The sequence below is a fragment of the Pleurodeles waltl genome, chromosome 1_2 (genome assembly GCF_031143425.1).
Source record: "Pleurodeles waltl isolate 20211129_DDA chromosome 1_2, aPleWal1.hap1.20221129, whole genome shotgun sequence".
NCBI classification, from domain to species: Eukaryota; Metazoa; Chordata; class Amphibia; order Caudata; family Salamandridae; genus Pleurodeles; species Pleurodeles waltl.
The window spans coordinates 602,562,746-602,589,464 of NC_090437.1; positions in this window are offsets into that span (position 1 = coordinate 602,562,746).

A 26,719-nucleotide genomic window follows, 5' to 3' on the forward strand; every position below is an offset into this window, starting at 1 on the left:
GTTTCTGTGCCAACAGCTGGAACTGTTGGGCCCGTCTACGGGCGGCGCATGGCATATACGAAAAAAATGAAACACTGCACTTAGATGCTGAGAATAAAAACATTTTGAACCGTACTGATTTAAAACCTTCCAACAAAGCATATCTTTACTCCAGAGCTCTTCAAAACTTCCAACAATACTATAAGCAATGGAACATTGAAAAAAACACTCTGGCTCTATGTACCCCCGACTCGGATCCACCACCACCAGCCCTTGCAGCGCCTCAGGCTCAGCAGCACCCACAACCGTTGCCCCCAACACCTCAATCCCACATCTTTGTTAAAACACATACGTCAGAGGTACAGAGGGACAGCGCAGATGTTGCTAAGTAAAATGGTCGCTTCTAAAGATCTATCCTTGTGGAACGATCGGGGTGAATTCCTCTAGAAAGGGCAGTTGATTGTTGGGTCCCATATGTACGACCTCATTAAAGGCTTCACACACACCAAAACCCTAATGCTGCAGAAAGTGCCTAGAGGTTGGGACCAGTTTCTACAGGCAGCTGCAGAACTCAACATTCCTTCTATGCTCATTGGTAATGCCGAACACAGATGGCTGCTTGAAAATTTGAAAGATCAGGCTCACAGTTCGCCAAGTACACCATTAGCGGTTGGTTTGAAACCCATCCCTGGGGTATCAATGCCCCTGTTTATCCCACAACTATCCCCCTCTTGGAACACTGCACCTCTACCTATGGAGACTAAAAAGAAGCAGTCCAAAAGGAAAATGTGGTTAAATGTGTGATACTTCTGACTTTTGATCCTATGTATAAGTTTGACATTGTGTGTATAGTTTTATAGAAGTTAATGTATTGATTTCTTTCATCGTTTATTTTCTTTAGTATGTTTGGCTGCTTAATACTTGTACTAAAATTATGTGTAATATACACTTTTTAACCGTTTTCTCACTCTTATGTCATCTTTCTAAAGTTTTTTTTGTGAATGTGTGTCTTGGCGGCAAAGTGAAAATGTATACTCTGATTATGAGCTTAAATTCTTTTATTGTAGACATTTATGTTACACGCATATATGCATTAAAAGGCCTTACACTTTTGACAAACGGGATATTCTGTTTGAACAGAGCTTGACATAGACCTTGCATTGTCTTTTACATATTTCACAATAATACTATCATTGTTTACTAGATCATTCAAATACAGATTTAGAACATTTCTAAACGTCATACCCTCAGACATTTTACTAATAAAATAAATTCAGTGCTCCCCACATGTGATGGCTAGAGAATCCTGCACCCGCATTTTGTTATACTTGACCCTAACAGCCGCTTTTTTTATATACCTGAATACATGTTTTGTATAGATGCTATGCTCGGAGAACGCCGCTGAACTGTCAAACACTGTAACCTTGTTGATATCCAAAACCTTACCACCCAGTGTGTTCCACCCTTGTAATGCGGATCTGTGTTAAAGACTAGAAATCGTGGTCTTTCTACACCCATTTCTTTGGGTAGCCCATCGCTTGGGAAAACATCTAAAAAGTATTTCTTTGCGTATTTATTCCTACTTAAGAACTCATGTATCTGTACAGTGTCGTTTGTACAATATTTTTAAAATAGTTAAATGTAGTCTGTCGGGTGTGGTTGACCTGAATGACACTGTAAACACGGCAAATACAATCATGTTTACATTGGTAGCCAAGGGTTGACTAAAGTGTAATTCAGCTTTTAGATTTCCATTTTTTATCAGGTTATAGTGATCCCAGTCTTCCATGTCAGGCGTCAGATCAAAAGCGAAAAGGGTGTAGCCAGCCCCCTATCCTTCTCTTGATACGACGACTACCAAGTCCCTCAGATGTTTTCCTGTTATCGACACCAATTTGATGTTGCAAAACTCGTTGTGTACAGCTTTGCAGGAATCACAGCTTCTTTGTTTACCAACACAGCGTAGTTGATGTCGTAGTGTTTGAAATTGAAAGGGTTTGAGGTATACAGACCACTAAAAGCGTTATTGTCCACAAAGCGTATGATAATTAGTTTTGGTATCTGGCCCACAAATAAATTTTGTTGTTGGGTTAATCAGGTACCGGTTGATATGCTGAATATCTTCAGAGCTACTCTTTCCACAGCGTACTTGGCATTCGATAACTGCAGGGCCTCTGCATGAGACAGTCTGATGCTTGGTGACACTTTCACTCTCTTTATAAACAAACAGGCAGGCAGTATAACAAGTTTTTACTGTTCTCAATCCCCGCTCATGAGACAGAACGAGTCCTTGTTGCGGGTTAGTTTGATCTTAAGGTTGATACTGTAGACGAGTAGTTTATCCTTGTAGAAAAGGTCAGAATGTATGCGGCCTAGGAGGTCAAACTTTCTACTGCCTGCGGCGAATATTGCTCTTTTCACAAAACCCTGATTTCGACCACCGGTGCCGTAGCTTCAAAATGGCTGTAAGTATCTTTGTAGAAGAGTCCCGCCTAAAGCTGGGTGTCCAGGGCATCACGGCTGCAATTCAGAATACTCTCGATGTATGCCCTATACACGTACATGTTATCACTTTGCGTGATAAGCCAATCACTGAGGGTGATGTTCAAATGATTAAACATGGTTGTGACAGGTTAAAGGGGTCGACGCCACTTTAGCATCGTTCACTATGTTGGAGCCATCTGCTTTTACAATTTTACAGATGAGGTGCAGCAGCGTATTGTTGAGATCCCGATACATAGCCGTGGACCTTGACACATAAAACTCTATACGCGCCAAAGGCGTTAACACGGCTAGAAGCGATACCTTCATGAAAAAACTGGTTTTGATGCTAGTCTGTGTGAGTTTTAAAGAAAACAGGTCTAACTCTGATTTAGCACATTCACCAGATGCGCAATGTACAATGGCCATGTTTGCAGGTTGTTCCGGTTTAAAAAAATATTCACATTAGCGCCCCTTCTCTTTTTCTTCTTCGAAGCTCTCTTCCTACTTACGGATCTTCATTAGTGACTGCGTTTTGAAGATCAGTGTCTTTTTTTATAGGGGGCAGGGAGCCCCCTGCGCTTTAAAGCATGTGCTTCCTTTAAATATGTGTGCAAGACTTGTAAAAAAGCCCCGTTCCGTTGGCTACGGATTTCTTGATGGCTTTGACCATGGCTGCAACAGTTGGGTAATAGCCATGAGGAAATTTAGCGTGGATGCTCATAGGGTCCTGCTCATACTTTATAGTCAATTTGCCTCAAGCATTGAAAAAGTATTCTATGTTCTGGGGTACTGGATTTATGCCCGGGCTACCTCCCAATCACCTTCCAGGTCTACTGGTTTAGCCAATTTCACTGTATAATTTGAAATTTGATTGTCAGGGAACATGTCCTTTGAGGCGTTGGATGGCAGCGTGATAAAAAATGATGCTGTCTACATCTTGGTGACTAAAACAACACCATGTCGTACTCACACAACCTGCACAGAACTGGCCAAAACCCAACTGTTAAATTTCATGGGCCACCCTCGCCATTTGACAAACACCTGTCAGTTAGCGCTGCTACCTTTCCTTTTCATAATCTTTTCAACCCTATACACCCTGTGTGGATCATTAGGTAGCTTCTGTAGCTCCTCCTTGTAAAATACACCCAACACCTTTTAGCCATCATAGTCCTGTAGCCTGTAAATATATACATCCTCCTTGAGCTCCACACTTTCCACTATAAATATCTCGTCACTAAAAGTCTGTTGGTAACCCTTCGTAAAGACCCCTTTTTATTTTGAAACCCTAACATGGTCGCCATCTTTTAAAAGGGGTTTCTTTACACCTGTGGTGACTGGATTCCCATACACAGTTCTCCACCTTTAACAAATTATCTCTTGTTACATTTACGGGTGCCGTTTTGATGGTTGTGCGGTAAGTGGCGTTATAAACCTCTATCAAAGCCTGTAGAACATCCACGAATCGGTAAGTGTTATGGGCAGTGAAATATCTCCACATCTTAGACCTTAAGGTTCTGTTAAAACGTTCCATAACAGCTGCTTTCACTTCCGTGTGCATTACAAAATGTTTAACATTGTGCTGTTTTAGTGATTTCTCAAACATTCAGTTTAAAACTCTTTTCTAGCATCTGTTTGTAGTTTTTGAGGGGTTCGTTCCTGAAGATGGCTTTAAAGGTGACGGTCACACTGTTCCCACTTTTATCGAATAAGGCTTCTGTGTATGCGTACTTGGACAATATATCCATGACCGCTAATATATATTGAGCACCGTTATCATGCTTTGTTAAATCTTGAAGGCTGATTATGTCCACCTGCCATTGATAATCTACTTGAGCGTTAACAATTGTAGGCCTTCTCCTAAAACGCTTCTGTGAGGGCTTATGGAGTGAATACGCCTCTTCCCCAGACAACCTTGTCTTCACCTGTGTGCTGTTTCCTGGCTCTTTTTTAACTTGAGCCCTTCTAAACAGTGCTTTGGCACCCAAAAGCTACCAACACCCCTTCTATCGTTATAAAGCCTCCTTAACCCGCTGCCACTGGATAATTTATCAGCTGTTACAATCCATGAAATGAAAGACAAATGTTTTGTGTGAGGCCATTTTATAAAAAATAAAATATATTGGCACAGCATAAACACAACATACTTTACAGTTTCTAGCTTGCGGTCTTGTGGGCAGCATTGTTGGACAGTATGTTGACTTTTCTCTGTGGGTACATAGTATGACACATGCTACATACATTACTAGGGGCCATGCCGCTACTCGATCTCAGCATCACAAGTTTTGCTATTTTTATAGATATACACTCAATAGCTCTAGAAATGACTTCCCTCTCACCCCTCCTTTAACTTTGTACATTCAGGATACTGACAGCATTCATACATTCATACATTCATACAGTTCTAGGCCTGACAAAAGAAACCAGTATTTGTGAAATAATCATCGGTCTTAAGCTCCAAAGCTGTGTGTAACTCTATCATCAGCAAAAGTCTTAACTCCCATGTACGTCCTTTGTGCATGCTCCAGTATTTATCTGTTGTGGACATTCAAGCATTGATACACCATCTGGTTATACAATCAGGAATGTCTCACAGCATCATAGCGGACGGCTCAGAAATGTTCACATAATGCAGGGTGTATTTTAGCTATTCTTTCTTTAATCAGCACATATACCATTCTGGCAATGCATATGTATCTGGGGTGTAACTCATAGACAGCTTGAACCGCGACATTCTGATTCTCATCCTAAAAGTGAGTAAGTATATAAAGTTAAATAACACAGTTATGACCCTGAGACTCTGTATTTTTTTTAAACAGCCTTTGTGGGGCTAAAGACCTGATTTCTCTATTTTTATAATAAATATCACACATTCATATTTCTATGACCCTTTGTATCAGTTTTCTGTCAAAATAGATAAACATCCTTTCTATATTTTCGAGTTTTGAGCATGCCTCGCTCGTGTATCGGATCTCATTGAGCGCTACTGCCAAGATGTTAATTATATCAACGTGGACATATTTTGTTTTCCTCGGACAACCTGTTCACCACCCTTAACAACTTATATACCTTGAGCGGGCCTAACCTGAAACATATTTGGCAAATTGTTCTTGCTGTATGAGACTCTCATAGACACTCTCAAGCCTCCTGTTGGGATCATTAATTTTATGCTCGTAGCAAAGGTTATAAGAGTCACGTTTAACATAGGTATTCACAAAAGTTGTTGCAAAACCTTCAACAGGCCATATGGCATCATAGGGGATGCCCGGAGTTTCCTTTTCAAAATCTGTGCTATTATAAGTACAAACACATTTTTTACGCAGCTGTTCCTTCTGGCTTGTAATACTTTCAGACTGTTTGGCGCCGGCCCCTCTATCACATCTCTTTTTGCGAATGCTTTCTACGGGTCAAACAAAAAGAAAGACAAACTATTAGTTAAAAGTAAAATATCATTGTATACACGTTAAGTGTCTATAGAGTTTTTTTTTCTTCTTCTTAGCCTTGTCATTTTCGCTACACAAGAGCTGCTCTTAAATTCTGGGAGTCGCATAGGTCCATTGCTGCATAAGCTGCGGCAGAGTTTACACTCAACGGCTGTACAACAACAGCCTCAGGAGAAGGGTCCTCTGAAAGCCCATATCTTTATAGACCGGCGAACTTGGGGGTGCTATAGCTTCCCCATCATCTTCAGTGTCGATGAAGTTGATTCCAACATTTAATTCGCCTTTTAAGGCTTTGCTACCGCTGCTGTCAACCTTAATAAGGGATATCAGTTGCGGCAAATCCTTGAGGATGAGCTTTTCAAGCCCGTGGAAGAGGTCCTTTTGTAATCCTGTAACGTTAGAACCCCCATCTTTAGGTGCAGCTGGCTGTGCATTCTCATTCATCACCGAAGGTATTAGGTACGATAATATCTATTGATATTGTTCAGGGCACCTGAGGAGGCGGCCTTTTTGGGCAGAGGAATGTATCTCTTCATAATGACCTGACAATGTATTTCAGCTATGGCTCGTGGTTAGGCATGTGGCTCTAGCAGGCTTCTTATATGTATTCTACGGTTCAAAATGGTGTACTCCTCTACAACACATTGCAGTCACCTGCTCTCTTTGGTGGCTCTGATACATTGAGGGGTTATGCATAACCCTAACCAAGTGGCATGACCATAGCAGCATTTGAGCAGCCCCCTTTTTGGATTAGCCAGCAATGTGGCGGTTTGGCCTTACATTTCCACTGCTCCTCCCTGTGAGGAGATACCCAGCACCTACACAGTACTGATTGTCTGACATGTCCAGACTTGCCCTCGTAGGTGCAGAAACATGGCACACACCAACAGGGACCCATTTTACACAGCCTTTAGCCCTAGACACTGTGGCCATGACCCTGGCATATGACTAACAAGTGATCACATGATTTCACAACCCATGTGACCCACCTACACCTACGTCCATTCTGGGAAGGGCTCTCAGGGGCACTGGAGGTCCCGGGTAATGGACATGATGCTATTTCAAGGGGGCAGGACAACTGTCACTTTCCAGTTTGAAGAGGAAAGATATCCCTTTAGTCTACTAACAAGCTTTGGAAAAGTCGATAGTTTTGACTCTAAAAGTACTCTTCCACAGATAGAAATGTGCAAAAATGTGTCTCTCTGTATCATGTCTTTTTATGCACTCTGGTACAAGGTCATCAGCATTGTGGTATACTTTTAGAAGCAAAATCACATTTAAGTTTAAAATCACAAAAAGGGACAAAATCACCATTAGTGTGACATTAGCAGGTGCCTAAAAAACACATAGGAGTATAAAATGCATATAGCAAAAAATGGGTGCAGAATCATATTTGGTGCAAAATGGCACCAGGTTGCAAAATCATTATGCTATAACATCAACATGACTGTGGAACACTCTCAGGATCACAATAATGCCACTGCCTTTTTTATCGAAATTTGAGTTGCTGCTGTTTTTTTGTTGTGCAAGTTTTCAGTGCAGCAGTGCACACTTTGGGAAGAAGAAACCTGATCTAGACTTTGGAGGTACAGAAGGAAGCAGGTTGCTCAGAGACATTTGTGCATTTTCACATTAACGCCATACTTTTTGGCTTTGCCACTTCATGCTTTGTACCACGGGCAAGCCTAGTAGCAGCTCTAGTAAATTACCATCAATCAAACTTCTGGATGCAATTTTAATGTTCTTTTAACTTCATGATCTTCGCGAGTCCTGCATAAGCTTGTTTACATTTCAGACAATGCAGCACTATAGATTGCATGAGTTCAGTTGTGTCAGAGAACTGCAGGGCAAGCCTCTCTGCACCTGACGCACCCATACATGCCTGCACACAACATATTTTACTAATAAAAATTGGGGGTGCATGGTAAATAAGTCACTTTTAACCACTGTTGTCTTACTGAGTCATAAGCAGCACAAGTAACACATAGTAAGACCTCATTCGCAATTTGGAATACAGTTACTTCACACTAGCTGCCTTGTACACTAGTCCTGAGATTAACTTCTGTGTGCTAATTAGGGATTCATACTCTGGACACGCCTGTTTCTTTTGAAGTTATGCTGTATTTCATATAGGCAAATGCTTCATTGAAGCAGGAACATTCAGAATACAGTATGATAGAGCATTTCTCTAATCTCACTGCCTACATACATGGTCAGAAAGCACTTTAGCAATGACCATAAGTGTAACACTTATGAACTGTAAAGTTGGGTTAGGACACTGTGGAATGTGTTGATAACATGTCCCGAGGCATAAGGTCTATTCTGCGTGTGCCAACGTTACTTGACTTATGTCATGCCTTACAATGCACACCCATCGGTACAGACCTCCATGTTTATGATGGCATTGGGTCTTTCGCTTGGGAATAACATGTTTTTCGCAAAACGTAATTACAATACAAAGTGCATTTTTACATTTTGAATGCTATTCAAATCCTTGGTACCTAATTGCAGAAATGGCCTACATACTGATGGTCTGGTAGCGGCCTCTGAGCACCTGTTTCCCCAGGTTACGACGCTCTCGGGCAAGCTGTTACAGTCTTCGTCTACTGGACATCGGTTCGGTCAGCAGCACATCGTAATTCAGCATTAAAGTTCAGGAAAAGCAAAGTCTCTTCATGCACTTCGGAAAGAGGAATATCTGGCCACTCTAAAGAAATTGGGAGAATGGTGCATGTCCTCCCGGTGCAGTCTGGCTAAGTTAGATTTGCTTAAACTACTTCCCATGTTGATATTGGTCAAAGAATCGCACGCCAGAAGACCGTACCGCGGTCAGAAGACCGCAGCGGTCATTCTGGGTTTCCCACTGGGCTGGCGGGCGACCGCCAAAAGGCCGCCCGCCAGCCCAGTGGGAAACACCCTTCCACGATGAAGCCGGCTCTGAATGGAGCCGGCGGAGTGGAAGGTGTGCGACGGGTGCAGTAGCTGAGCAGACACTGAAATTCAAAGTGGGGCCCTCTTACGGGGGCCCCTGCAGTGCCCATGCCATTGGCATGGGCACTGCAGGGGCCCCCAGGGGCCCCACGACACCCCTCACCGCCATCCTGTTCCTGGCAGTCGAAACCGCCAGGAACAGGATGGCGGTGAGGGGGTCGGAATCCCCCATGGCGGCGCAGCCATGGAGGATTCCCATGGGCAGCGGAAAGTCGGCGGTACACCGCCGACTTTCCGTTTCTGACCGCGGCTGTACCGCCGTGGTCAGAATGCCCAAAGGAGCACCGCCAGCCTGTTGGCGGTGCTCCCGAGGACCATTACCGCCAGGGTCGGAATGACCCCCTAAATTATACAATGTATCCCTAGCTAGCACAACATATTCTATCAAGCAGTTCTCATGGGAAAGAATTCTAGTTACTAACATTCAGTCCATGAAGTGGAAAATCACAATTTAATTTTATTAAACAGCCATTTTATAATTTGCCTAAGCAATGCAGCTTGACATGAGGCTGTGCAACTAGGCCCAAGACCTCACTAAAGTAAGGCCTAAGATTAATAAAGCAAATACAAAATACATAACCATTAATACATTAACCCAAACATGAGCTCAACATTTTCCATTAATAAGCTGCTAATAAGTAAACTTCATGATTATTGGTGTTAGAAATGGGGTATTTGGTTGGCAGTCAGGTTACAACCTGTCCAAGAAAGGACCCTCACTCTAGTCAGGGTAAAGGAGAATCACCTCACTTAATCCCCGCTCATCCCCTTGGTAGCTTGGCACGAGTAGGTAGTCTTAACTTCAGAAGCAATGTGTGAAGTATTTCTACCAACACACACAGTAACTCAGTGAAAACACTACCAAATGACACAACACAGGTTTAGAACAATAGGTAATATTTACCTAAACAAAACAAACCCAAAATGACAACAATTCGACATACACAAGTCAAGTTATGAATTTTAGAAAGAAAAAGAGTCTTAATCTTTAGGAAACAGTGAAAGCACTTTTATTTCACAAAAGTACCTGGGTAGCGTCAAACTAAAGCCACACGGGTGAGTGTGTGTCGAAAAAGGCCAGTGACGTGACGATTTCTCACCGGCAAGCAAGTATGTGCATATTTCCTCCTCCGGTCGGGTCGGCGTGCATCATTTCTTCTCTCCCGCAAGAGAGCACTGCATCGATCCGGATGGGCATGTTGGGTTGGGCAGGCTTTGCATTGATTTTCCATGCCCAATGATGTTGCGTTGAAATCCGGTCGCATGGTGTCAGGAGACCACGCTGCGTGGGGGCTTGTGTCATTAACAGCAGACGCTACAGATACTGCGCGTTGTTTCTCCAGCCGCATTGCATTAATCTTCCAGCCGCAATTAATGTGGAGCATCGGTTTTAGCCTTTGAGGCCAGCGGCGCGTTGTTCATCAGCCGCAAGGTGGGTGGTGCGTCGAAAGTTTCCCCGCATGGCGGTCTGTGCATAGATTTCTGTCCTTTTCCACCAGCTGCACCTTTCAAGGGCCCAGAGACAGGTTAGGGCACCACTTGTACTGGCAGAGAGAAGTCTTTGTTCTTCCTGAGATTTCAACAATAGTAGGCAAGCTCAGTCCATGCCCTTAGAGATTCTTCTCAAGCAGGAATGCACAACAAAGTCCTGTCTTTGTCCCCTTTCACAGGTAGAAGCAGCAACTGCAGGATTGCCCAACAAGGCACAGTCACAGACAGGGCCGCACTTCTCAGCTCTTCAGCTCTTTTCATTGGCAGAGGTTCCTCATGGTTCCAGAAGTGAACTAATTTTCAGGGGTTTTGCGTGCTCCAGGCAAGGCCCCAGACACACACTAGGGGGTTAGAGACTGCATTGTGTGAGGACAGGCACAGCCTTTGTAGATGTAAGTGACGACTCCTCCCCTCAGCCCAGTTGGCCCATCAGGATATGCAGGCTACACCCCAGCTCCCTTTGTGTCACTGTGTAGAGGAGAGGTGCAAACAGCCCAACTGTCAAACTGACCCAGACAGGGAATCCACAAACAGGCAGAGTGTTGTATTTAGAAATGTAAGTTCCCTTTAAGGAACTTAGGGATTGGAATGGAGAATGGTGATGGGAAGAGAATGTAGGGATGGGGGCATTCTGGCTGGGAGTAACTGGACAACGGACGTTTGTATGTGGATCGGAATAAACCTTTCTGGAAAATCATTTGTTTTGGACTTGAAGATCATTACAAATTTGGCGACGAGCTGCGGGAACACCACTCGTATTCTGAAGGACGTATTCTACGTGTCCCCTCTGTTTCGCTACACTGCTGATGAAAATCGTTTTTTTTAAAGTACTTTGGACATCCTGTTGGTGGTACTGCACTATCCGATCTACAAGGATTTTCTTGGAGCAAGTACAAAATTTGATTACTACTTAATGTGCTTTTCTAGGGCATTTTCGGACGCTTTGTTGCGGCTGTCTGTTGCTTAGCAACAGTGGCACTCAAACTGTCGTTTGTGGCCGCGAGCGCTTGTTCACGCAAACGTGCATTCAAGAAAGCCCGTTTCAGCATAGCACGAGCGTATTTCAATAGACGCTCGTTCGATTTTGTGCCCCGTGTGGGCGTATCTCGAATAGCACGCACGTTTCAGCACAGCGCAAGCGTATTTTCAAAAGGCACATGTTCAATAGTGGCACTTCGTACATCAAGGACATCAGCGTCTTATGAATAAACACGCATTTACACTTTGCATTTGTCTGAAATGAAAGCGCATATTTACACGTTTCATTTTGTCTGGAATAAAAACGTTTAAAACTCTACAAAGTATATGTACAGAGTTGGCAACTCGGAGAGTACTCACCTGACTTCATCGCTCCACCTATTGCTTCACTGGCTGGAATCCAATTCACTTCCTGTTTCCCAGGAAGGAAGAGCTCAAGGATTTCTTCCATTTTATTGTAGTTTTATTTTCTTTCTTTGTGTCTTATTCATTTTAGAACAGTTTACATTTGATCATAACACTACAACACTTGTGTGAAGTAAAGACAGTTAATATTCAGAGTGAGTAGTGTGTTCCAAATAGAATAACAATAAAAGAAGGAGGATATTATAATAATAATCCCAAAGGATGCATTTTGAACCACCAGACAAGTTTCTGCAACTTAAAGGGGACCCGCCCATACCATGGTCGAGACGGAAGGAGGAATTTTTTACTTATTTAAAAGCTATTGATGAGGATAATATGTCACAAGAAAGAAAAAATAATATTATGTTGCATTGTTTGGGGTCTGAGGGGCAACTCATTTTCAGGACACTCCCGCAAGGAGTTCTTCATGATGAAGAAATTGATGTGTTTCAAGATGCTCTAAACAAACTGGAGAATAGGTTCAAGCCAACTACGAGTATAGCTTTGAACAGATTCAACAACAGGATGAGACATTTGATGAGTTTCTGACAGGGTTAGAGGTCTTTCCATGCACTGTAATTTTGGACCTATCACCAATGAGATGATTAGAGATCAAATTATTGTTCATGTCAAAAGCAGAAGAATCCAACAACAATTGTGGTTGATCCAAAGTTACAAGATGTAATTAATACTGCTAAGGCGTTGGAGCAATCAGAAAAATGGATGAAGTCGGTGCAGGAGACAGAGAAGAATAAATTATCAGACTTGGAGGTGGTGGGAGCTGTTGGTGGTAACAACGAGAACACAAAAAAAAAATGACGGAGCAGAAAAGATGACAAATACGCTAAAATTAATAGAATGTCATGTTATCGTTGTGGCAATCCTAATCATCTGGCAAATTTTCCACAGTGTCCTGCCATTGGGAAAGAATGTAAAAAATGCAGAAGAGTGGGGCATTTTGCGAGAGTTTGTAAAGAGGTTTGGAAGGCCGATAGTGACAGTAGGAGTAAAGTTGCATGCATCTATGATGAAAGAGGGAGTGGATTGGTGTTATCTGTTAAGAATGATGTTAGGAACAAAGATGGGAATGTGGTAAAACAACCTAAATGTACAGTTCTTTTTGAAGGTCAAGAGCTAGAATTTATGGCAGATTCTGGATCAAATTGGACAATTATCACTTGTGATTATTTTGTTCAGAAATTTAGTGAAGTATGCAGTGTGTCCAACTTAACATGTCCTGATATTGTGGCGGAAGGTTTTGATGGGACTGCTATTGATATTATGGGGTATGTAAACACGATGATCTGTTTTAAGGACCGCTCTGCACAGGTTAAGTTATATGTAGCGGAGAGGGGAGTTAATGTGTTGGGATGGAGAGACCAGGCAGGATTGGGGATAATTTTGAATCCCAGGGCTCGTGAACCTGTAATGTTGGTTGGGGGAAGTGATAAAGCCAAGTTGATTGTCTCTATGTTTCCACATGTGTTTTCCAAGACTTTGGGCTAACTGAAAGACTATAGTCACAGGATTAGACTAAAAGAGAATGCCAAACCTGTGGTGCAAAAGTTAAGGAATGTCCCTATTAGTGTGCGTGAGGAATTGAGAGATATATTGAAAGAATTTGAAAGAAGGGGTTATTGAAGAGATTGAGTCATCTGAATGTGTTTCGCCTATTGTGTTAGCCAGGAAATCGGATAATTCTTTGAGATTATGTGTGGACTTGACGGCGTTGAATGCCAATATTATAGTCAATTGTCATCCTTTACCCAATATAAATGAAGTTGTTAGTCTATTGGATGGGGCAAACATTTTTTCTACGCTAGATTTGAGGTCAGCTTACCACCAAATTAAACTTACTGAGGATTCTAGACATTTGACTGCCTTCATTACACCACAGGGGTTGTTTCAATTTAAACGAATGCCTTTTGGGTTAGCCTCAGCGGCATCAGTATTTTAGAGGGCTATGTTTAATATGTTCAAGGACATGGACAACTTTGTGAAGTGTTTCCAGGATGACGTGTTGATTTACTCCAAAGATGAAGATGAACACAAAAAACATCTAGTTAAGGTGTGTGAAGTGTTTAACGTGAATGGATTGACTCTAAAATTTAAGAAATGTAATTTCTTTGCCAAGTCTGTTGATTATTTGGGACATATCATCTCTGGTGAGGGTGTTGTTCCCAAACAGTCTTTGGTCAAAGCCATTATAAATGCACCTGCTCCAGATTGTCGAGAAAAGTTGTTGTCGTTTGCAGGATTATGCGAATATTACAGTAAATTTATTGTAAACTTTGCCACCAAAATGGAACCATTAAGGGAGCTTACGAGGAAAAATTTGGATTTTGTTTGGTCGGAAAGGCAGGAGAGTGCTTTTCAGACCATTAAAAGGGAGAATGCTGGTGCACCAACACTTAAACCATTTTATGTCCTGGCACAGTGTGTGATAACGGTAGATGCAAGTATGTATGGTGTAGGTGGTGTGTTGTCCCAAAGGTGTGGCAAGGAGATGTGGAATGTTACATTTGCGTCACGTACCCTGACAGATGCAGAAAGGAGGTATGAGGTGATAGAGAAGGAGTTATTAGCTTGTGTCTGGGCGATTGAGCATTTTCTGAATTACATTTGGGGTTTGCATTTGGTCCTCCAAACTGATCACAAACCTTTATTGGGTATTCTGTCTCCAGGAGGAGGGTGGAATGCGACAGCCCGCATTGCTAGATTAGTTTCGAGATTCCAAGAGTATTCCTTCCAGGTGGAGTATGTGCCAGTGAAGAAAAATTCTGTGGCTGACTGTCTGCCGCGGCTACCTCAGAATGATTTGGATGCTCAGGATAAGGGGGGTAGTGGTGATATTGACTTTGTATCGGTAGTGTCTGAATTTATTTCAGGAGAGTTTAAAGCTATTGAAGAAAAAGATTGGTCTGAGGAAGATCAAAAAGATTTAACTTTGCAAGAGGTGAGACAATACTTGAGGGTTGGTTGGCCGAGGAAAGAATGTATCCTGGAAGAAGTAATGCCTTTCTTTAAAGTAAAAGATGATTTAGAAATTGATAATGAGCTGGTATTCAAAAGGGGGAAATGTGTTCCACCTGAAGGCATGCAGGTGGTCATTTTGAAGTTGGCGCACAAAGGGCATCCTGGAATGTCATCTATGAAAAGGCTTATTCTCACTTCTTTCTGGTAGCCGGGAATGGACAAGATGGCAGAGAGGACTGTCAGGGAGTGCGGGGTTTGTGTGAGTGCTGAGAAGATGTTGAGGACAGTGCCAGCCCCCTTACGTCCTGTTCAGTGGCCTGATTCTCCATGGCAGAAATTGGGTTTTGACATTTCTGGACCGTTTTTGTTTTTGCCTCACGAGGCTCGGTTTGCTCTGGTGTTAGTGGATTATCACTCCAAATGGGCAGAGGTGAAGATGGTACCACTAGTCACGACGAATGTGATGATTGAGTTTTTCAAAGAGGTGTTTGCTAAAGAAGGGTATCCTGAAACTATTGTGTCGGACAATGGAGTTCAATTGGTGTTGAAGGAGATGCAGAGGTTCCTCAAATATTGCAATATTAAGCATGCTATTACTTTGTTATATGAACCACAGGAGAATGGACAGGTTGAGAGATTTAATCGGGTCTTGAAGGAGTGTATTTGTTGGGTACGTGGTTTTGGTGGGTTGTGGAATGAGAAAGGGAGAGAGAAATTATGGCATTATCGCATCACTCCTCATAGTACCACTGGTGTTAGCCCTTTCAGGCTGTTAAGGGGAAGGGATCCTGTATCCAAATTGTGTCCATGGTGGTTTAAGAGGAAGCACAACAAGGAGTTTGAGAGTGTTGATGTAGAAAAGATTGGAGATTATGTAGGACTGAAACAAGAGAAGAGTAAGGAGGCGTATGATAAGAAGTGGAGAGTAAAGGAACCTATGTTTGTCGTGGGAGATTGTTCAAAGTAAGAAAACCTGGATTGGTAAGGAAGGGTATGTCCAGATTCAGTAAGGCCATGAAAGTGATAAAAGTGTTCAAGAAGAAAGTGATTACACAAGATGGGAAAGTTTGGAATGTGAGCAGACTAGCTAAGTGTGTTCTAGGATGCGGAGAAACACAAAGTGGAAATTATGCTGTTCCTGGACCCATTGTCTACCAAGATCTGGGAGAACACGCGTCCGAGAATATAAGCCAAGAGGATGGATGCACTGGAAGAGAAGAGAGTGAGATTTCTGGTGGCATAGACTGTAGGGAGAATGACGGACAATGTAGCATGGAAAGTTTAGAGGAGGATTCCATAGCCTCAAGACTAAAGTTGGAAAGTCGTTCCAGATCAAAGTCTTCTCGGCTTGTGGACTATGTGTGAAGAATGAAGTTGATGTACAACAATTTGTTGTCAATGTATCTTACTCCTTTTTCTCTGTTTATTTTACATTGTTTTAATTGTTTTCTGTTTATTATAAGGGGGGAAATGTGTTTTATTTAGAAATGTAAGTTCCCTTTAAGGAACTTAGGGATTGGAATGGAGAATGGTGATGGGAAGAGAATGTAGGGATGGGGCATTCTGGCTGGGAGTAACTGGGCAACGGACATTTGTATGTGGATCGGAATAAACCTTTCTGGAAAATAATTTGTTTTGGACTTGAAGATCATTACACAGAGTCACAGAATAGTTTAAGCAACAAAATGGCTACTTTCTAAAAGTAGCATTTTCAAACACACCATCTAAAAACAAACTTTACTAAGAGATGTATTTTTAAATTGTGAGTTCAGAGACCCTTAACTCCTTATGTATATCTGCTCCCAAAGGGAATCTGCACTTTAACAATATTTAATGGCAGCCCCATGTTAACCTATGAGAGAGATAGGCCTTGCAACAGGGAAAACCAAATTTGGCAGTATTTCACTGTGAGGACATGTAAAACACATCAGTACATGTCCCACCTATAACATACACTGCACCCTGCCCACAGGACTACCTATGGCCTACCTTAGGGGTGCCTTACATGTATAAAAAGGGACGGTTTAGGCCTGGAATGTGGATAAACTTGCCAAGTCAAATTGGCAGTTTAAAACTGCCCACACAGACACTGCAGTGGCAGGTCTGAGCCATGTTTACAGGGCTACTTGTGTGGGTGGCACAACTAGTGCTGCAGGCCCACTAGTACCATTTGATTTACAGGCCCTGGGCACCTCTAGTGCACTGTACTAGGGACTTACCAGTAATCAAATATGCCAATCATGGAAAGTCAATTACACATACATTTTACATAGGAGCACTTGCACTTTAGCATTGGATAGCAGTGGTAAAGTGCCCAGAGTAACAAAAACAACAACAACAGAGACCAGCATACATCAACAAACTGGGAAACAGAGGCAAAAAGTTAGGGGAGACCACGCCAAGGATGCGAAGTCTAAGAGTGGTCACTCAAGTAGGCACGTTTTGAAATGTGTGTGTTATTTCTTCTAAGTTAACTCATTTTCTATGCAGATTCAACACTCAGAATACATGAATGTTCGTGAGTAAAAATTCAGCATTAACAATCCTTCCTCTGATGACTAAATATGTCATCACATCTCCAGCTTTCCACACAAATTTTCTGCTTTCTCCTAAAATTTGTCATCTCTATCCTTTTTAATCTTCGTTCCCTCCTTGAATTTTCAGTAAACAAATTTTCCCTCTTCATTTCTTCCCTTTTTCATTTTATTTAATTTAATCATGCAACACAATTTACATACTCCCTATGCTCCAATTATGCAAATTACAATAATCAATATCCCTTGTATTATTTTCAATAGTATCCTTTTCCCAATGTTGCTGAGCCAATTTCCCACTGAAGCAAAACCTTTGCCAACTTTCTCCCAAACACCTGGTTCTTTCAGCTCTTTCAAATCAGCACTTCCATTAGTCAGATTAGTAAATAATCTTCTAATTTCTTTGCTATTATCAAGAATATAAGAGACGCAATGCTTCAAATTAAGCATTTTGCAAACTCTGCCATCCTTTTCTAAAAGAATGTCTAACGCAAGGCGGTTCTGAAGAGGCATAGATCTTACTGCAGCCATTTCTGTATCCATTAAGATCATGGCTCCTGAAAAATGTGTCAGCGTTATCCACAATAGTAGCCAACTTTCGAATCTTTATAGAATTCAGAACAACTCCTACTGAAGAAATCATTGCTCCAAATATAGCTCTCATTATTCCAGAAGGAGACTCTGGCCCAATTACAACCTCGGAGGTCTTCTCAGAAGACTGCCAAGTCAGCGGGTGCCAGAATACCGCCAGTGCTGGCGTTATTTCTGGCTCCTTATTTTGACTTTTCCCCTGGGCCAGCGGACAGTAACAGTGTTACCGTCCGCTGGCCCAGCGTAAAAGTCACATCAACATTGCTTCCGGCTTGTAATAGAGCTGGCAGCAATGCTGATGTGCAGCGGGTGCAGTACCACCCGTCGCGCATTTCGGGCAGTGAAATGCGCGATGGGGCTATGCCTGGGGGCACCTTCACTGCCCATGCCAAGTACATGGGCAGTGCAGGGGCCCACAGGGGCACCTCAAGTCCACCTTACCGCCAGCCTTTCCATGGCGGTGTTTAGTAAAGGGGCTGGCGGTATGGCCGTGGCTATTGCGCCACGGTCATAATAGCTGGCGGAACACCGCCAGCTTACCACCGGCCGCCTGGGTCGTAATGAGGCCCTCTCTCTTTTATGTAAGATGAATTAATTCAGTCACTTTCGGTTATCTTTTCAAGTTCTCAAGTTGGAGTATCTTTGAGAAACCTATCCCCAAGTAACATGTGCCTTACCATCCTCTTGGAAGATGGTAAAAAGCATTCGGCTCACAGATGTAATATATACCAGAAATCGCTGGATCCTGTCCATTCAAAATAAATGTCCATTTACTCTGAAACAAAAACAAATGCCGAAATTCACTCGTTCCCACAAACAAAGTGTCAGTACTAGCCTAGATACAAAAAGCTTCCCTACGGGTTCTGCATCTAAAGCTAACCTCCCCTGTGTTTTTATTTCATTAAATGCGTAATCATTTCTAAAAGTCCTTTTCTCTAAACCCTTTTCTAACTTCTCCTTTAATGCCTTTCTCCTGTTGTCTGTCTGATTTAAGAAGCTCTTTTCTAATAGTGTAAGCAAGCATGTCAAGTTATTTTTGTGGGCATATGCTGTGCCAAAAGTTAATATAGGTTCAAAGAATCCTCTCACTAATTCTATATTGTTCTGCTTAGCTATTCTACTCAGGCACTTAATTATTGGGACAAACAAAAACACAACATCAAAATTGGAATAGAAATACTGGATGTACTCCTGGTTATAGAATCCGGTTAGTAACATATTACAACTTCATCGACTGATGAAGGAATCTGTGCGCATACATAAAAATCTCTTTCCATTGTCTCAACATACTCAATGAGCGATAGAAGACATCAGAGGAAAGTTCTTCTTGTGCATTGTCTACGTGCAGATACTTCTCATCTAACATGTGCTTCTCTATTACTGTTAGTGTGGTAGTTGTTCCAAAGGCCGAACTATGGTTAGCTTTACTCTTATCAAGAACAGTCATTCCCACAGTCAGCATCAGGCACAATACCAAGCACACAATCACCAAACCAATACCCATGTATTTACAGCACCTTTTCTTCCTACCTTGCTGGTTAATTTTACTCATGATCTGTAAAGAATCATAAAGTAGAAGAGAAAAATAGTGTCTATGCAGCAAAATCAAAAACAAAATCTTCAAACTTCTTTCAGCTATTATATACAGCTTTTAGTCTCACTTCCAGGATCCTTTGTCAAAATTGGTACGGTTGTCAAAAATCGGTTTAGCAGCTTGTCAAATCAGGTTTTCAAAAGTCTTTTCCAGTTACTCTCAACAGTATCTTTTCTTTGTACTTTTCTCAATTTGTAGTATCCACAATTCAGTTCATTGATTTCCTCCAAGTGCTAAAAAATTTACCTGGAATGTCTTGATCAAAACAAAAAGACAAAAATTCTCTTTGCCATTCACTTGTTGTTGCATACGTCCATTCAAGACCTGCATACCTTTGACTTGTTATTCTCTTTCTTTTAAACTTTCGATCTCTATTTAATTTTCCTTCACTCAGATCTTCTCTCCTTGTCGTATCTACTTCCTCTTCAATTGTCGTCACACCAACAGTTTCCTTTCTCTTTGTTTGTGACTCTGGCCACTTATCTCCTTTCAGTGGACCTTTGGTCAATGCTCTTTTCAGTGTTGAACTTGAAACTTCTTCTTGTGCTGCAGGATTTTCTCTTGAAGAAACTGTAACTGGTTCAGGAGGAGTTTTTCCACATTGGCTTTGATCCACCTCTCAACTCCTCCCCCCTCGGGGTCTGGTGTTTGCCCTGTTTGTCTCTCACAATCGTCTACTTCTGGGAGGGCCCTCCTCTGACTGGACTCTGCAGCTGCCTCAATTGAGATTGGCTCACTGTCACCCTCCTGTAGATCTTCTCCTTTGTCTCTCACAGGAGTGGCTGAACCGTTCTCAATTCGCTCAGATCCGGTCTCAGTTCCTCTTTCTTCTCTTTCTGGTTCTGAGGTTGGTCTGGTCATTGTTGGTACTCTGAACAACTCCTCTTCATTGTCCAGAGAACATGCCACTTTTCTCATATCACTTGCGTGGATCCAGTTTGGAACTTCAGTGCACTTCACAGCTGTGGTAGTGATCAGAACTATCTGGAAAGGGCTTTTCCACCAAGGCTCTCATCACGTCTTCCTCTTGTGTTTTCTGATCACAACCCAGTCACTAGCTCTCAGCTTATGTCCTTGATTTTGAGACGGTTGCAGTGTGGTGGCTTCCACCTGATTAGAGAAAGAGTGAACCACATCAGCCAGACCCTTGCAGTAGTGCAACACCATATCATCTGTTATGTTCACAAAAGCATTTGCAGGTACCGTTGGTAACATCATTGCTCTGCCAATGAGGCTCTCATGTGGTGACAATCCCGTCTTTCTGTCGGATGTGTTTCTCATTGTCATCAGAACAAATGGTAGGACGTCTGGCCATTTCAGATTTGTGGACGCACACATTTTCGCCATACTTGATTTCAATGTACCATTTGTCTGTTCTACAAGTCCTGATGCTTCAGTGCGGTAACTACAATGCAACTTCTGCTCAATGTTTAAGGCTGCACATAGTAATTTAATTACTTAATTGATGAAGGGACTTCCCCTATCTGATTCTAAAGAGATTGGAAGCCCAAAACATGGTATCAGTTCCCAAGCAGTAATTTTGCTACTTTGAGGTTGTCATTTCTTCGTGTAGGGTGAGCTTCAATCCAGTGACTAAAGATAAAATCACCAACACATATCTCAATCTTCCACACACAGGCATCTTAATGATATCCATATGCATCCTGCTGAATGGACTTCCTGCTGTTCCAATCTGGCTCAAATTGACCACTGTCCCTTTCCCCTCGCTCACTTGTTGAAAAATTATGCAACAAAATGGCATACTGCTTCAGCAACTTGTCTAAACTTTGGATTGAACCAATTCTGTTTGAACAAATGAATCATGGCATCTCTCCCAACATGCACTTTACCATGATAATATCTAGCAATTTGAGTCAACAAACTGTTCGGCAAAACCAACTGACCTTCTTCTGAAACCCACAGTTCATCCTGTTGCTGTACACATTTCATTTTGACCCATGACCATTTTTGCACCCTGTCAACATCATTTTGCAATGATCTCACCCCTTCTAAGGTATCTATAAAATGTAATGCATAGCTTGGACATGTCTCGTCTTCTTCAGGTAACAATTCCCACTTATCCTTGAACGATATCCATTTCCCATTGACACAAAATCTTGTGATTTCAGATGTACAGTGCATTTCACCACAACAACCTTTTCAGGCATTTGGATAGCTTGCAGCAACTCTTGAATTCTCTCATCATTTCTTTCTGGTGAACCAGAAGAAGTCAGGAAACCTCTTTGAGTCCACAACTGGCCAAAATCATGCACTATTCCAAATCCATACTGGCTATACGTATAAATGGTAACTTGAAGCTGCGCAGAAAGATGACACGCTCTAGTAAGGGCTACCAGTTCTGCTACCTGTGCAGAATATACTCCTCAAAGCCAGGACGCTTCATGTACACCAGAAATTGTGCACACAGCATATCCTGCTCTCAGTATTCCTATATTGTCCTTTAGACAGGAACCATTAACAAAACCAATTTAGTTATTTTCTTCAAATCAGGTATCTCTAATATCAGGTCTCGGTTTTGTGCATAGATCAGTTACTTTCAGACAATCATGTTCAATGTCTTCCAATTGTTCAGTTTCAACATTTTCATTTGGGAGTAAAGTTGCCGGGTTAAGCACTACACATCTTTTCAATGACACATTAGGTGACCCAAGATGCTCATGTCGTAGCGAGTCAACCGAGCACCTGTCAGGTATTGTATCTTGGTCCTTGTAAGTAAAACGTCAATGGAGTGAGGGACCATAAAAATCAGCGGATGTCCCCTTACAATGCCTTCACACTGTGCAAGGCTCTGTCCAACCGCTGCGACTGACTGCAAACAGCCTGGAAAAGCTGCTGCAACTGGGTCCAAAGAAGCTGAAAAATATGCACTGGGTGGTTTACACCTCCGTGGACTTGAGTCAAGACAGACAAAGAACATGATTCACGCTCATGACAAAACAACATGAAGGGCTTTGTGTAGTCAGGAATTCCCAAAGCCGGAGCTTTGGACAAACTCTCTCTTAATTCAGAGAATGCTTACATACAGTTCTGTTCTATTACTAGGGGATCAGTAACATCTTTGCACGTCAGCTTCTGCAATGGCTTTGAAATGATTGAAAAATTGGGAATCCATTGGCGACAGTAGCCACCATCCCTAAAAACCTCCTGACATCTATCTGTGTGGTTGGGGGGTTCATTTGCAATATAGCTGTGACCATTTCTCTGGATTTTTTCCGTATTCCCTTCTCAATCTGGTGACCCAAGTATTTCACTTCTTTCTAACAGTTTTGCAGTTTAAGTGGGGACATTTTATGACCATTCTTTCCCAAATGGTTCAGTAAGGCAATCGTGTCATACTTGCACTCTTCCTTCATTTTGGATGCAATCAACAAATAATCAATGTACTGTAACAATGTGGATTAGAAAGGCATTTCCAATTACTTCAGGTAAGATCTGGTTGAATATGGAAGGAGACTCTAAAAACCCTTGAGGAATTCTATACCAACAGTAAACTCAATCTAAAATTTGAAGCAAAAGAGAAATTGACTATCCTCATGAAGAGGCACAGAAAAGAAGGCTTGTGACAAATCTATAACCACAAACCATTCAGCATCACATGGAATCTGAAACAAAATCATGGCTGGATTTGGTAATACTGGAAAACATTTTATCACAATGCCATTTATTTTTCTCAGATTCTGAACAATCTAAACTTTCCCAGAGGGCTTTCACAATCCCATTATCAGTGAATTACATGGACTGCTTAACACTTTTTTCAAGACCTCTTGGTTTACAAATTCTGCAATTATGGGACCAACCTTTTCAATGATGTCATGTGGCATGTGGTACTGGGGAATCTGGAGAAAAATTGCATTTGGCTTTACCAGAATTTTAACTGGCTCAACACCCTTTATCAGGCCAATGTCTATTCCTGTCAAATTCCACACTATTTTCTTAACTGTTCCTTGCAAGTCAGAAGAAAGATCCTTCATTGTGAAAACTGGAAAGAATCTAATCGGGGGTACTCCTCAATTATTATCTCACCCTCTGTCTCTGAAGCTGGGTCATCCTCATCATTACTGTTCGTCTGTATCTCTATTCCATCATTTGAGTAAGTAATTGAGCATCTTGTTTTACACAGCAAGTCTCTTCCCAATAGGGATACTGGATTTGAATCACAAACTATGAATTTGTGTAATCCTTTAAAGTTGCAAATTTTAACCTGGACCGGTTCCCTGATTGGATTGGTCAAATACTGATTTGCTAATCCTACAATCTGGACTGTTTTTCCTGAAAGGAGCATATTTGGGACTTCTGCAGTTCTCACTATAGAGCGTGTAGCTCCAGTGTCAACCAAGAAGGAAACTTTATGACCCATTACTTTTCCCTCCACAAATGGATCTTTCTGATCTACTTCCAAGGAAGTTGCAAGCACACATTCCTCTTCATCAGAACTCTTGCTCACCCAATCATCGTTTATTTGATTCTCACTGTGTAAAGGGAATTAGTGTACTGTGTTATTACTCTGGTTTAACTTCTGACCTGTGGCCTGTGGAGGAAGTATCACCTGCTGCTGTTGCACTGGGACTTGAGGTATTTGGATTTGCTGTTGGGTACCATTTGAACCTGCTGTTGCATAGGTTGCGACTGTGACATCTGCACACCTAGCATCTTCACCTGCTGCAAGGATTGAAAATTCTGCATCTGATTCACATTATTATGAAAATGTGGATTATGACCTCTCATTCTTGGACCTCTCATATTTTGGAACAAATTGATGTTACTTGTTTGCTGAACAACAAATTCCTGTACCATCATCAAACACTCGCGCTTCCAATGTCCGATTGCTCCACAACTGGGACATGGCAACAATCTCTTCATTCCCTGAACATCATTCAGAGCCACTACAGTATCCAAATCAGGACTACAGTTTCCATTTCCAATTCTTTAGTGACCTCTGCCTCTCGCCTGATTTTTAAATACCACATTTCCCTGCTGTTGCTGTTGCTGCTGCTGTGGAAATTTTTCCTGCATCCCTGTTTGTGCCGCTCTAATCTGTATCACTATTGCCTTTTCTTTCAACTTTCTCTCCTTCAACTAAATCTTGTCACCACAGTACTTGGTCTTTGCTTGCCAGCAAATCAAATTACTTTTAATCATCTGGCTAATTTAGGGGGTCAGTCCTTCCACATATCTAAACACAAAATGAATTATGTCTTTCGGCTCAATTGTCTCTTTACCACTGTAATGCTTAAACACCTGCAACAATCTCTCATAATATGCATGTATTGACTCTTTTGCTTCTGAGCCGTCCTGTCTATTCTCTGTCAGTCAATGTTTTTTGGGCGAAATTCTCATTTTCAAAAATTCAATCACTTTGTAGTAGTATTTCATTACCTCTGGAGATGATGCACCTGTAATCGGATCTCTCTCTGGTCCTTTTGTCAGCTAATCTATACTCCTCTTGTGCTCCATCCATAAATCAGCTGGATCTACTATCTCTAATAGAGTGTTCAAATCCTCCCACAGGCATTTTGCAAGTTTCACGAACATGTCTTTCTGCTGGTACCATTCTACTGGTTTCTCTCTCAACCTTGGATAATCATTTGTAAAGGACAGAATGTCACTTCTGCTCCAAGAGACATGGACAAAATTCCCTCCTGGAATCTCTCTCATTGGTAAGATTTTTACCCGATCTTCACCCTGCTACACATTTGCAGTAAGATTTGCAGAATCCCTTTTCCTTTTATCTCTCTTCTTCACCCATCTGCCTTCCCACTTATCCAATGTTCCCCATGTCTGTACACTTTGACTCAAATCTCTAAGGTGTGCTTTCATTCCTCCAGATCGCATGTGTTCAAAACCTTTTTTTGTTTGTTTGTTTTTTTGTCCTCATAAAAGCCTGTCCTTCCAAACGAGGGCCATCAACCTGTGCCCCTCACAAAGGGGGAGGCACACATATCCTCACCTCTCCCGGTCTTATCTACACCTATACACTTATAAATCAACGTATGATGTTGTCCAGGCCAACCAAATACATCACTAGACATACAAGGTTGGCCTACTAGAATGAGGGCAAATAATCATTGGATCAGAGAAAGGAAAAATTCCCACTGTTCAATGTTTTCCCAAATTTCCCAACAATCATCCCTTTTTTCAGGGGGACCAAGGGCATCCAAACGGCAAGAATAATTGACTGATGTCAACCAGTCAGATACAGAAGGAGGGGAAGGAGAGATCCATTGAAAACAAATTTGTCTCCTAGCTAGTAAAATCAACCGAAACATCAAATCCCTCTGAGATTTAAGTAATTTAAGCCCTTCAAGAGCTACCCCAAAGATCACTAATGTGGGAGTTACCTCTATATCAGTGTTTATCATATACTTAAGGATAGCGCCTATATTAGACCAAAAACCTCCAAGTTTACTACAATTCCAAAACATATCATTTGCTTTAGGCTCCCCACAACGTGGACAGCTTTTAACTGACTTCCCCAGCTCTGATAGCCTCCGAGGAGACCAATATGCTCTATATAAGGTAAACAGATGATTTTTCTTTAGTGGGGCTGGCCTAACAACTGACCAAAGCGTGGAACAAGATGTTTCCCATGTCGTAGCCAAATCCAAGGAAGGAAAGACCTCACCCCATCTCCTCTCCACTAAAGGAAGACTTAAGTCAGAGGCTTCCCTTAATGTCTTATACCAAACCACAATTTCCTTGGGAACCGAGACCTGAATTAATTTCTCTTCCCAAGCATTCCCCATAACTCCCTTGTAGGAAAGTACCATCTTGCCTGGCATGTTACCCCCATTTTTCACTGTATATATGTTGTTTTAGTTGTATGTGTCACTGGGACCCTGCCAGCCAGGGCCCCAGTGCTCATAAGTGTGCCCTGTATGTGTTACCTGTGTTATAACTAACTGTCTCACTGAGGCTCTGCTAATCAGAACCTCAGTGGTTATGCTCTCTCATTTCTTTCCAAATTGTCACTAACAGGCTAGTGATCAATTTCACCAATTTACATAGGCATACTGGAACACCCTTATAATTCCCTAGTATATGGTACTGAGGTACCCAGGGAATTGGGGTTCCAGGAGATCCCTATGGGCTGCAGCATTTCTTTTGCCATCCATAGGGAGCTCTGACAATTCTTGCACAGGCCTGCCACTGCAGCCTGAGTGAAATAACGTCCACGTTATTTCACAGCCATTTACCACTGCACTTAAGTAACTTATAAGTCACCTATATGTCTAACC